At 36.7% G+C, this 14,458-nt stretch overlaps 1 protein-coding gene across 1 annotated transcript in view; it reads left to right on the top strand.

Annotated features, from left to right (window-relative positions):
- LOC137005697 (gastrula zinc finger protein XlCGF57.1-like) overlaps positions 1–14,458 on the top strand; it is a 661,382-nt gene that overhangs the window by 571,144 nt on the left and 75,780 nt on the right. The gene's annotated exons all lie outside the window — the stretch shown is intronic.

The raw sequence follows: 14,458 nt of genomic DNA, 5'->3' as shown, positions 1-14,458 counted from the left end.
AATATCAAATCAAAACATGAATGAACGGAAGATACCACGCTTTGCAGTTCTTTGTTCAATTCTCACCATCAAAATTAACCAAATGAAAAGTTGGCTTCTAACTTTAATTTTCAATTTCTTTGGAGCAATTTACAAACGGATAATTGTCTCTCGTTTTAATTTTCTATTTTACGAGTTTGGGTTGTTGCTTCCGAATCTGATTTTTGAACTAACATAAAAATGATTCATTATTTTGATTTTCCATTTCTCTGTTTTGCGCTCCCGGTTGGACCATACCAGTGGGGGGAGCGGGGGGTTGGGATGTGTTTACCCAGAGCGCTGTATGTAGCATTGACACGTCTGACCATGCAATAATTTATCATCAGGCATCCATTAACTGTGTGATTGCGCGTAAACAAAGATTGTCTGGACGATGTGTGAGCGGAGTGTGCTTGATGATTACGAAAGTGTAATCCGCAGGTTAGTAGAGGAGCTGGGATACACATGCAAACAAGTTCAAGAGGTCCTACAGCAGCAATATGGACTCGGGAGAGGCTCCAGTATTTCCTCAATTTCTAAATTCTGTGCATCGAGGAAAGTTCATCGTTTTGATTACGCACGGCTGGGGAGAGATGGTGTGGGTGCAGTCGTTCCACCAGCAGTTACTGTTTGCGGCCCTGTGTACGGTAGAAAGATGATGACTGGGATGTTGAGAGCTTCGGGATACAGGTTGGGTGAAAGAGCTGTAAGGCGCGCACTGGCACAAATTACCCCGCAGTACACTCAGATGCGAAGAAAGGGAACTGCTCGCCAAACGAATCCCCATGTCTATTACGCTGAGTACGCTGGTCACAAACTACATATGGACCAAAATGAAAAGCTTGTGGATTTTGGGGTTACTGAAGTTGTTGCTTCTGATGGTTTCAGTGGGAAAATTTTAGGATTTTCTGTAATGCCGATCAAGAATAATCTTATCATTTATGACGAAGTGTACAGAGAAATCTGCTTGAGTCATGGCCTTTTTGATCAGCTAAGAGTTGATCACGGACGTGAATTTTATTTATGTCTGTATCAACAAGATAATCTTAGTGCCTTTCGCACTAATGTCAACAGACACCCTTTCATTCAGAACCACGCCGCTGAAAGAAAGTGGGTAGAAGTCAACTCGCGAATAAACTACCCAGTTAAGTACACACTGTGTGCCTTGGTCAGCAATGGTTTTCTGGACATTGATGACCCCTTTGGGAAGCATTGTGTCTCGGCCATTGCTTCAAAATGCTGCATGGTTGGGCTGCAGAATTTCATCCCTGCCTGGAATGCACATACGATCCCATCCAAGGGCATACCCGATGCTCTTTTTGCAGCCCATCTCAGAACCGCTCGGATCCCACCTCAGTTCTTTCCACCCGCTGAGGAACTTGCAGCTGACTACATTAGGAACAGAGGAACTCTGACTTATCCTGCGCCCTTTGGACGCGACCCCCTTGATGGCCACCCCGACCTTCAGGTGCAGAGGGAAACATTGCTGCTGTCAACCTGTAGTTATGATGAAATGTTTTACGATTGTCTTTTAGGTCACAGTGGTCTATTCTGGGATGGTTTGGAGACATATGTGAACATTACACGTAGACTGGAGCAATAGCTAGTGTGATGGTGTTGTTTATGTTCAGATTAAACAGTAGCAGCCTTCAAATAACTTGCTGAGAGCATTTAGATTTCTACTGCACAATATAAGAGGCAAACATAATTTTTACTCCAATCCATTTGTCTGACATCTTTACTGGTTACTGTGCAAATTACATTTTCTTATTAAAGTCTCATTTAAAAACTGTCATTAAAAGTTGTCATTTTTTAGATAAGTGGTTGCAGGACAGCAAAGCTACAAACATGAGATTATAAGATGCATTGCTGTATATCTGTGTCTAAAGGTAACAGTATTTAAATAAAAATGGTATTTCAATTAATAAAATACAGCATATACATTAATATAGAAAATTCACCTAAAAACAAAAGTAAAATGCTGACAACAGTTTTGCATAATGAATAGTTTTAATGTTGATAATTTAAGTGACCTCCCAAATTGGGACCAGCACTATTTGACTGAACTCACCTTTGTCATTATCAAAATCTTTGGGTTTTGTGAATTATTGTCTGTTCTGTCAGTCTTTTCTGACTCCTGAACTGCAGCATGGACTGGTTTCATGCTACAGTAGAAGGACATACCACATTATTTGCATTAATTAACATGATTCATGTTTGGTACAGTAACTCATATCACTGTATTTATCAGCTATGACTATCGTGAACTTGGTGTGGGGTCAGTGACACACGTAACTGGTATTAATGACATAAGTCCATTTGCAAGCTTAACTGGTTTATTTTAACATTTGCTAATTACCATAATAAAAACATTTATAACATTTGTTAAATTCAACATTTAGATTCTTATAATACCCCACAAGATATACAACAAACCTTGTATCACTATCAGTGCAATTTTTTTTAACAGTGTTGAACAGTGTAATGACCATAGGCAAGCATATCCTGCTAGGAGAGCCAAAATGTGCTGTGGTTCATATAACAACAGTGTACACAGAAGAAAATGGAGGGTGTCTCTCTTTAAATGACCAATTCAGGAACAGGAACAGAAACTGCTGTAATGCCCATTAAGATACTGCATATGGCACTGGACTACACAAACTCAGCTGGCTTTTATGAATTTACACCCCTACACATACAAAAAAAATGTGATACAGAAAAACAAAAAATACTCTGACAGATGTCATACTGACCCCTGAACCCATGCCCAAGATTCCTAACAAAATACACAAAGCAGGATATACAACAAATACATATAAAAATATGTAAAACAACATTATTTCTGAACTTTTGAGCCACACTGTCATCCAGACCTGTTTAAGTTGCTGCATTCGTCAGTTTTGCCAACACCTCACTCAGACCTCTTAAAAACACCAGTTTGCCTTCAAACATATTTGCTTTACACAAAAGGCAGCTGTCGTTATCGTTTAGATATGTCTGGATGCAGGGGCCACACCCTGCCACCTGCACACAACATGCAGTTATAACAAGCACAGAATTGGGCATGTTTGTGCACATCTTGCATGCTAACGCATCTCGCAGAAAGGAAGCAATGGATAGTGACTTTGACACTTCAGAAACTTTCTCCTTCATCTCCGCTAACACTTCAATCTGTTGCACTACCTGTAGGACATTAGCCTTAATGTGGTTGACTGAAATGGTTAGCTCGCTAAATTTTTCATCCATGTTTTCAGCTAGCCTTGATGCAGAGTTTTTTATCTCAAGCTCAATGTCAAGCAGGCCATCTAGAACTTCATTTTCTTCAGACTCCACCCTGAAAAAAGTGAAAGAGACATGTCCATTACTTCACAGACAATATCAGCATTGCAATTCACTGCAGTATATCTGTAACATCAACAATATCAAGAGTTAGTGTAATAAGTCATCATTATTCATTTTATTACAAATTTTAAATGTAACTTTAAAATTACATCACCATAGATGTTTAATGTTGATTCAATTGTAAGTGGCCACTGCAAGCAATTTCACTATTCTTCAGGTTTACGATCTTTGTTTTCTTTCAGTTGTTTTTTGGTGTTAAACAAGTTGCTTTTAAATTTCCATTGTTGACTGATTGTGTGGACCTATTATAGACTGTTACTAGCTATACATTTTATAAAGAATAATTTGTTAGTGTTGTCATTTGGATTATATTATTAAGCCTGTCATAAACATTTTATGTTAATGTGTTATGCAAAGGAAACAAAATATTTACCAATGACGATGCCGTTTTCACAACTGTTCAAGAAATTGGTAAATTCTCTCATTCTCAAATTTGTGAATATAAGTTTAACACCTTGCAGTTTGATGTGGGCTATAGTTTTGTAGTCAGTTTTTAAAACATTTTCAACCAGGAGTATTTTAATGCGAGATTTAATGCACATGTTGTGCCGGCTATATGCTGTGATGCTTGAGTAAAACTATGGCAGGCCAATTTGATAATACTAGCTTAATAATAATAATAATAATAATAATAATATCATAAATACATGATACTATTGTCTATTGGCACACTATTTTGGTGTTTGAATTCTAAACATTTAACTTTTCTTTGCATAGGTTACTTAAGTTTCAGATGAAAGGTAGTAACTGTTGAGCAGTGCATTACAGACTGATCGGTTACCTGTAGTTACAGATGTACAGGTAACTATTAGATACTGGTTTTACTATACAGTATATTGTTGCATAACTGTATATAAGCATGTAACTTAATTTTATTAAGCCTGCTTTAAAGGCTTTGAGAAGCTTTCCATTGATTTTCTTGGGCTGAATTTCTCAAAACCTTCTAAACTCTATGTTGTTCTAAAAATTATACCTTAAGCTGTCTTAATAGATCATTTTGATTCTTGAAAACAAACTTGCCTTTTCTTTTTGGAGGCACTTTCAAGTCTTCCTGTCTTGAGCTTGGACAGGTCTACGGTTCTGATGGCGTATACCTTCCGGCTTGATGTTTTCCAAAATTCCAAATCTAAAATGCAACAACATTACTAAATTATGCCCACATAACATTTCAGTTTTCAAAACACAATACACAATTCACAAAACTGCACAAACAATATCAAGGAAAACCTTATTTTTTGCACTTGTTTGTTGGCCTTTTTCAGTCATGGCGTTGCTTCAAAGAGTCCTGACAAACCCATTTACAATAGCCTAACACTATGAATACAAAATTCCAATACTTTACCAATTTTAATTCAGTTTTTAATTCAATTTTCTAGTTTGCTTGTGTACCACAATGAAATAGTTTGCTTGTAAAGGTACTGGAAACAAAGCAGTTAAAAAACTTCTCAGATTCAACTAGGGTTACACACTCCCATTATCCTCAAAGACAGGACTCTTTGGGTAGTTGATAAACATGTATGGTAGTTTAGGGGGATAAACATGTGGACATTTGCAGTATAATACCTTTGGTCTCTGATGTATCCGCAATTGCCAGCCCTTTTGCATCGCAGATACTGTAGCTGTCAGCGGAATTTAAATACTCCTGCACTGTTTGTCCCACCGCCTGCACACCCTGGCCTTCAGATATTGTGACATGCACTGTAGCTGTGGTAGAGAAAAAGTTCATAATTCAGTTATGTAGCATATGCACACGTATCAGGATAATCAATAAACTTGGGAATGTTCAGAACGCTTTTAGCATGCTGGACTGGGTTGTAAAGCCATCTCGGCTCCGAATAGTCTGCCATAAGATGAGCCCACTTGACACTTTTGTGGACAAGCGATGGTAAACAGAAAAGTCCAACTTCCTCACTTTGGTGACTTCAACAGGACAAAACGTTATTCACGCTCGATTGTTCTGTTTGTTCTTTCAGCTGAAAACCAAGTCACTTTAACATTTTTCGATCGCTTTATGCTTTGATGCAAGTTATTTTCACGGCCAGAGAATAACTCTGTTTATAATATTCTGTGAGGGACTTAGTTTGCTGGACAAACGAACAGTTTCTCTAAATAATTATTAAACCTGAACTAACCATATATGTAATTGATTATAATTCGTTGTAATTTATTCACAATATATGTTTAATTTCCCGTTGGGTCGATATATGAATCATAATTTATTCATAACCTTATGAATTATTATATTCATATTTCATCCATAAATTGATTAATAACTGTACGAACCGTTACATTCGTTACATATATGTAACTGATTATAATTCACGTTCCCACCCTCCTAAACCTAACAGTCTAAGTGAGACGCCCCTACACCAAGGTAAGTAAAAAAAGAAATAAAATAACCTTCAACTGTATTGCTTTTAACAATAATTAATTTATTCCTCCTTTCCTTAATAAACTGTATTTTTGTCTTTGTGTATTGTTTCAATAGAATGAAATAAAATGAAAATAAAAAAGAAAAGTTTTGGAATTTCTTTTCAATATTGGTAAACCTTCCTAAAGGTTAACAATCTCAAACCGTAAAACACTTCAAATATAAATTTCAAAAAATTATTTTCAATACCAGTTTCCAAACTGCTTATCAAACACTGGACAGGTCACAAACTCTTCAAGTTTAACTTGATAACTCGTTTCACTTAACTCGTTTCACTTAGAAAACACTAGTGGCTTAACTCCAATGACTCTTATGAATCAGATAATGATTCAATTTCCTTTTGAATCAGCTCGCACGGACACGGTTCAAATTGACACTCTCAGTTCATTTTAACACTCAGTTCGGTTCAGTCAGTTTCAGTATGTGTGTGCGAACACTTGTACCAGTCTGTAGCGACGATGATTTGAGATGAGACGACTTGCAACGATGAGACGACTTGCAACAATGAGACCAGTGAGATAGTACAGGGAGATGTCGTAAGGATGGCAGGGGAACAAATAAAAAAAGAGAAAATTTTCAGCACGGCCCAAAAAAACTCAATCTCTAGAACAAAAAGGCGCTCAGCCACGGGGCGCATGCGACTCACTAAACAGCGTCTGGCTTATAGAGCTTGGCAAACTACGTCACTGCGCGTTGCATTCTGGGTAGTCGCTGCCATGTTTTATGTCACGCTCAGGAGCGTACAATGACAATAAATACAAATCACCAGATGAAAAAAGGACTTTATTTACGTTATTTTTTTTAAAGAGCTGCTTGTACTTGCTGAAAATAAATGGACTAATATTTGAATCACAAAAAATTTACAACTATATTTACTGAATACTATTAATGAATGTGTGTGTAAAGTCTGTGAATGTGTAGTGTGTGTGTGTGTGTTTACTGATTAAATGTGTATTTACTGACACTATGTTTCTGTTGCAGTGTGGATCATGAAGGAGAGTTCAGGATTACAGCAGGACTGCACAAATGTATGTCTACACACACACACACACATACATACACAGGGTACAACGGGCTAAAGGCACACCTTAAAAAAAAAAGTGCTTTTCACTACTCTCAAAGTGTATGATTTGTAACAAATTCACTTTACAGGTATTTAATCAAGTCATGGGTGAAATATATGAATATAATAAATCATAACGCGTTATGACTAATTATAATATAGATCGCCCAAAGAGGGAATTATGCACATATATTGTGAATTAATTACAACGGATTGTCATAAATTACATATAGGATTAGTTCTAGCTTAATAGTTGTTTTAGAAAAACTATCCTAGTTTGTCCAGCAAACCATTAGTTTTCTCACAGACTATTATAAAAAGAATGTTATTCTCTGGTCACGAGAATAACTTTCTATTACAGCATCAAAGCGTAAAGCAGTGTTGTCGGATCTAAATTGTAGAAGTGACTTGGTTTTCTGAATGAGCTAATACAGAGGTTATACATCTAAATATGCACAGAGGATATACATATATACAAAAGCAAAAGTAAAAGACAGGATAAGAGAGAAGACAAGTAGCAAAACTTACTAACAGTCCTTGAGAGCCAGCAAAGAGTCAGTATCACTTTGTTAGGTCATATGACTTATCGCATCTAAGATAGAGAGAAGTGGTAGGCTACTTGCGTGAGTTTGCGTGCTAAGTTTCAGTTCAGTGCAGCTGCAGTTCGTTGGCTTCTTCCGTTTCCGTGGGAAGATTTGAACTGAGGACTTGAAAGTTTGTTTCGCCAGAGATGGTCGTCCCGAAAGATGAGCGCGTGATGGATGCGCGGTTGCCTGAGATGTCCGGGAGAGACGTGCACGAGATGGCGAGGAACAATTGAGACAAAACGAGAGACGAGAGACAAAGGAAAAATGTGTGTGCTTGTCTTTTATGGAAAAACAAGCCAACACACCTCCTTGGTTGAAACAGCCAATGGTAAGGGTGCAATTTTGGCGGGCAAACCTTTTCTTTTCTTGTCTTGCGATTTGCATAATTTATGAAGTGTTAGATCCGAGTACATTTTTCTTCGAAGTACCATTAAAAATAGAACAATGCATTTTACAGTAATGTGACATACATTGTTGAATAAGGCATAAAGAGAGCTTTACAAAGAAACCAAACTTGTCAGGTGGCATAGACATAAAAGGGGAGATACAGTTTATGCTCGAATTTTACCGTTTAGAATAAAAACTAACACCACTACAGTCATAGCTAAGCTTATACACTAGGGATACATAAATGCAACTTGACATACAACGACGGGTACACTTTGGCACAGTCATATTTTGTACATACAATCTTCATGCGCGCGTGTGTGTGTGGTGTGTATTGGGTTTTGGCTGGTGTCTGGAATGTGACCACATGGTCCTTAACCCACAGGGGGTGATTCTTTTGAAGTCCCCAGAGCTGGGGACTGGGGCCTTCTGCATAGCCTCTGATGGGCTACAAAGATGCCAAAGTCACAGTCTCTCCTAGACTGGACTGAGCCGATTCGTGATTTACATGTGCAGTTCAGGAGGCTAAAAGCATTCTGAGAATTCTAAAGTTGGTTGGCTAAGGCCCCGTCCACACGAAGCCGGAGCTTACCCCAATCCGATATTTTTTTTTCCTCGTTCTAAAAAAAAATCCCGTCCACATAGGCTCTGTAAATATAAAAATATATTTTAAAAATACAGAAACAAAATTACTTTAAAAAGTAAAGATTCTGAAAGCACTGAAGGAGATCCCATAATATTTATTATAGATTTATAGTAGTCCAGTCAAGTCACCTTTATTTTTAGCACTTTTTACAATGCAGATTGTGTCAAAGCAGATTAAATTAATGTAGTATCAATAAATTATATTTTATTATATGATTAATATAATTTTTTTTTAAATATGATTGTTTCATTATAAATATTGGTATTATCTCTAAGATGGATACCCAATTTGATATATGATATTCGCCATCTCACTCTAACCATGTCACGTCAACAAATGGAAAAGTCAGCAAACTATGTATTATCGTGTTAATTATGGTGCCTTTTTTTACCCCAAATACCATACTATTCTTCCGTTATTGAAAAACTATTGCTTGAATTACCTTGAACAGAACTGAAAATCATTAAGAAGACCTTTGTCTGAAAATACAAACATTAATTTAATCGATTCTCATTTGCTACTTAAATCAACAACATTTTAAAAAACATCAAATATTATATCAAACTACCTCAGAATCAACTTTGCGTTGCTGCCCGCGATCGCGTCAAAGATCAGACAAATCTTTCATTAAAATCTATGCACACACACACACACACACATTATTTATATATATATATATATATATATATATGGGTCATTCTATATTTAGGGGTACATTTCAGGTCAGCCAAAAAGTCAGAAAATCAGTATTATTTTTTGACAAATAAACTTGGTGGTTGAATAATATATCCCCTTAATATGCTTAATTCATTATTTGGCAAGCTTAAGCTCTAATGACTTTTTAAATATCTTAACAAAAATTAACATTCAATTCATTATCCTGTCAACTGTGTTACAGACAAATGCTGTGTCAAATGAAACATGAACGAACTACCACTTTTTTGATAACACATTTGTTTGAAGGGTTTTGTGTCCATTCACCAGAGTTTTTGAGTTTATCTATCTAACTGATTTGAAAATATGAATTTGGTGCATCATAATGGGTGTTCTGTGGGATATTATCATGAAGGATGAAACTTTTATTCAACATAAGTCCACAGTATGCTGAATTTGGTGTTATTCACCATACTTACCAAATACATCCATCTCCAGAAATATCCCCATCTTTTTTTCTGATGGTTTAGTTCACATTTAAAAGATTTATGACATAAAAACCACACATAACACAGTTGACAGACAAAATAACACAGTTGACATGAGTAACACAGTTGAAAGGACACATTATAAGAAAAATAGAAAACATTCTTTAAGATAAAATCTCAATTTTTATTCAACAAATTTAAGTAAAATCAGTTAATCAGAGTTCAGTTAAACAAAAAAGATTAAGTTAATATTACAATGAAATGTAAATGTAACATTACAGAAATTATTAAAACCTTAACAACAAACAACAGTTTTTAATTGATAGTGTCTACTGCAAACAAGAACAAACAAGAACAGTCTGTCTAGTCCAGATGTGTTTCTGGAACATGTCTCATTGGTGTCTGTATAATCCATATGTTTACGATGTATCGTGTCTCTGTGGTTTCTACAGTATAACAGTACTTTAACTCATTCATAACTCATTTATATTTCTAACTGATTGTATTTAATCTTCTTGTTTTTTGTGTTTCTTCTTCTCATTCATTAAGTATTTCTTAACTGCTTTTAGAGTCAATCTTTTGTTTTCGTTTGTGTGCTTTCAGTCATTTTTTTCTTTCAGTCAGTTCTTTTCTTTTAGTTGTGTTTTCTTTAATGTGTTGCTTTCAATTGTCAGTTCACAAATCTGAGATTTTAGACCATATGTCCCTATCAATTTCCATATGACGTGAGGTCACAGAAGTAGGAGGAGGAATCATTCTGATAACATCTTCATGCAAATACCATAGGACATCGTCTTGTCTTGGCCAGAAAAAGCGGTTGACTCCAATCCGGTGCATGCATTTCACACTGACATGAGTTTCATTCAAATCTTGAATCAATCCAGGATAAATTGCATCATCGTATTTAACGCAGCACCACTGGCCGATGATGTCAGAGTTTTGCCAAGGAATTTCAGATGAATTCTGACTCTTGCCCTCAGGTGTAGATGCTGTTACCTGAACCTCAAAGGTAAAGGTTTTGGAGTTGTAACACTGACACTCCATGGTCTGTCTTGTTGAGCAAAGACAGCTCACATCACGGTAAATGATTTGTCCTGGGGTAAGTGTTACAACTTGGTGAATGCGCATGGTTGATGGCACCACTGGGAGGTTATTGGGCATGCTCTTAATGGCCTCATCTATGTTCTCTTCACTGATGTAGAACAACTTTACTGACATCTGAATATCCAGCAGTGCACTGAATAAGAGCTCAGCATTAGGGATGTCTTTTCCGTGGCTGACCAGCCTGTCTGCGGTCCTCTTTAAAAAGCCTCCAATGCCATCTGGAGCACCCTTGCCGTGGCTAGCCTCCAGAAAGTTCCAGGTGCCTGACTGAAACCCACACTCCTGCAGCTTAGTACAGAACAGATAGAAATTACCTTTCTGCCTGTACTGTGTGCATGGCCCATCACTGAAAAAATGCACCATAGTAACATTTGGATAGGACGACTTAACCAGTTCAAGTACTGGGGATAGATGGGTCCATATGGCAGCAGGGCCCTTTTCTTTTGATGGGCTGATTGTGCTAAAGCACATAGGTTCATCCACTCCACCAACATGTAGAACTCCAGTGTGGAGTGTTGCCTGCTGCTGGTTGGATGCAAAATGTACAGCTTGGATTTCAGAGGAGTACTTGCAGGCATAGTTTTCCGAAAAATCTACATGAATTAAGCATTCACGATCTGTCATGTTTTTCTTTAGTTCCCGGAAGTACGTGAATTGCTGTTTTATGTTAAAGAGATGTCTTTTGAAGTTTGTAAGCTGGTTTTGGAAGAGCTTGAGAAGATTCTCCAAAGTCGTCTCTGTCTTCTTTTTCACTGTGATCTTAACAGGCACTTTCTCTTTTTTACCTTCCTTGCTCTTCTCTCTGACAACAGTCTCAGTTGTCCACTGTGTGAAGAAAACACTTTCTTGGATGTCCCCCTCAGTTGCTACTGAGAAGTCTTTATCTTTGCAGGCAGGGCATTCATTGTACATACAATCCTTTGAGTTTGAGTCACAGCATACTGACTCTGCCATTTCCTCCAAGTCTGTACCACCAATGAATCCAAGAGAATGCAGCTTCTCTACAAGAAATCCAAGATTTTCATGTACCTTGCAAAGGCATGATTCCCTGTCTGCAATGGATGGCTGGACTACCCAGAATGGGCGTATGCGGCAGAACAATGAATATGAGATTTTGCAGTCAGGATTCTCAAGGAGGAATCGCCTATGCAAGTTTTTCATGGTGTCATTTAAGAACCTTTTCTGCATCTTTATCTTCCCCCGTGTTATTGTTTGTGATTTTCCAGCTGTGAGACGACTATTTTCATCCCTTGTCATGAAAGATAGCACTTTATTGTGTAGTCTGTGACACAAGGATCTATACTTTAACTTGTTGGAGAGGTTAGATTGCTCACTGTTGGTCAGCTGTTTCCTAGAAATTGCTAGGGACTCCTGAAGTTTGTATGTTAACTTGTATTTTCTCAAGATCTTTCCTTTCACCAGAGATGCAATGATCTTCCTAGTATTTTTGTGTTTGGCAGAAGCATATGTTTTGCTGATGTTGTGTATTAGGGCATGATGGAAAACTAAAGTTTTGCGGACTTCTCTAGACACAGGTATGCTTCCTAACAGGTGTTGAGTTTTTGATCTGGGTGACTCTGTATTTTGCTGTTGTCTCTCACATCTTTTTCTGAATTTGTCAGTTTTTCTTTTCTGTTGCTTTAGTGCTTCCTTCAGAACCTGAATCTCCCTGTACAACTTAGACTCCCTTCTCTTGATTTTTTTCCTTCCAGCTGTTCCCTGTCTGAAATAATACACAAATAACTTTTTATTGGTCATGTGGTGTATTCATGATCATCATGATAATTAGCTCTATGTCTACCAAAGAATGCTTCCATAATAAAACATGTTGCTGAACCTATTATCTGATCAATAAACCTGTACCTCGACATTTGAGGCTGAGGATCATCTTCAGGACTCTGAGGTGGAGTAACCTGGTTCTCTGTCACCTTCTTTCTCTCTCTGCTCTGACGCTGGGCTCTTCTCCAGTATGCTCTTTTCCTTCTCTTCTCCCTCTCACTTAAATCTTTCATTGTCTTCACCTTTCCTAGCTTCCTGTCATCATGCCACTTTTCTCTGTGTTTCTTTAAATATGCAGCCCTTCTCTCAGGATCAGAATCACGCTGAGCCCTGTACCGGCGCTGTTTCTCAGCAGCAGATAAACCCATCTCCCTAAAACACAAATAACTCTGTTTAATACTATGGTAGGCTTATTTCAAATTATGGAGTCGTATCGAATTAATGAATGAAAATCATTGTAATATGAATTGTTTTTTTTTTTTTATTACTATTAGTTATTCCTATTATTTAACTATAAAGTTAAAAATAACAGTTTTATAATGCATCATGACACTTAAAGGAATTCTGAACGCTTTATAATCTTTTGCAAATGTGAATATAAAGTGTATATAATATATGGATACTGAGTTCACAGAAAGTGTGGCCGTGATTAGTTAAGTTTATCCATTTTAATCCAAATCATGGTTTTAAACAATTTCTATGTAATTTCTGTGTAATGATAATAGTTTGTGAATATTTATTTTTATTAACAACACTCCGTGTGAGCATAAATTGACACTGAATTGCCAAAATTGTGAACTGTGTCAATCCTTGTCAACTGTGTTACAGCTGATGGATAACACAGTTGACAGGTAACACAGCTGACATTTCGGCCATTTTAGGGCATTGTGCAAATTGCTGACCTTGGACTAGTTAGTACATCACGTTGAATAACTTATGTTTTCATATTCTTTCTCTACATATTCATAAATACAACATGTGATGCAAGTTCCCCAGAACATGTTTATAACACAGTTGACCATCAATTAATCCACTCTATGTGCAGACAATAATATAGATAAAATATTGAAGAGGAGAAGTTATGACTTACCACACTGTCTTCAAATTTCCCTCCAAAAGAGGAAAATACATCAGGTGATGTTGGACATGTGACTTTGGAACAAACCATTGCTGATTTATAGGGGGTTTTATAGGGAGTAACACAGTTTGACACTGATTTCTCGGACATACACAAAATGGATGATTTAATGTAGATGCATGAGCAAAATATTTTCTAAAACACCTTTCTCATAATGTAATAATTATTTTGGACAAATATGTATAAGAAAAATATATATAAACATGTATTTTAGAGCTAATCTGAAGACCAAAACTTCACATTTAACAAATCGGACAGCACAAAAATAGCAAATTCCAGTATAGAATATGGCATTTTTGCAAGATGAAAGATTGGATCTTTTAGATTTTTGTATTAAATTAATTAGAAATGTCCCCTGATATAAAAGTGATCATTGCTTGAAATGAAAAGTTAATGAAAATTAGTAAAATTGGTAATAGAGTCCATGGACGTGACATGTACCCCTAATTATAGAATGACTCATATATATATATATATATATATATATATATATATATATATATATATATATATATATTATATACACAGGTGCTGGTCATATAATTAGAATATCATCAAAAAGTTGATTTATTTCACTAATTCCATTCAAAAAGTGAAACTTGTATATAGGGCTGGGTACCGAACTCGATACTTTTTAGGTACCGATCGAACTGCCTCGATACTATCGAGTATCGAAAAGTGTCTTGTCATTCGGTACCAAATTTCAGTACCTCAGAATGGAGCCGAGGAGAGGGGCGGAGAAATGCTTTCGCTGTCTCGTT

The sequence above is a fragment of the Chanodichthys erythropterus genome, chromosome 3 (genome assembly GCF_024489055.1).
Source record: "Chanodichthys erythropterus isolate Z2021 chromosome 3, ASM2448905v1, whole genome shotgun sequence".
NCBI lineage: Eukaryota > Metazoa > Chordata > Actinopteri > Cypriniformes > Xenocyprididae > Chanodichthys > Chanodichthys erythropterus.
Note: the sequence above shows the minus strand (reverse complement) of the source record. Positions and strands in the feature narration are given on the sequence as shown.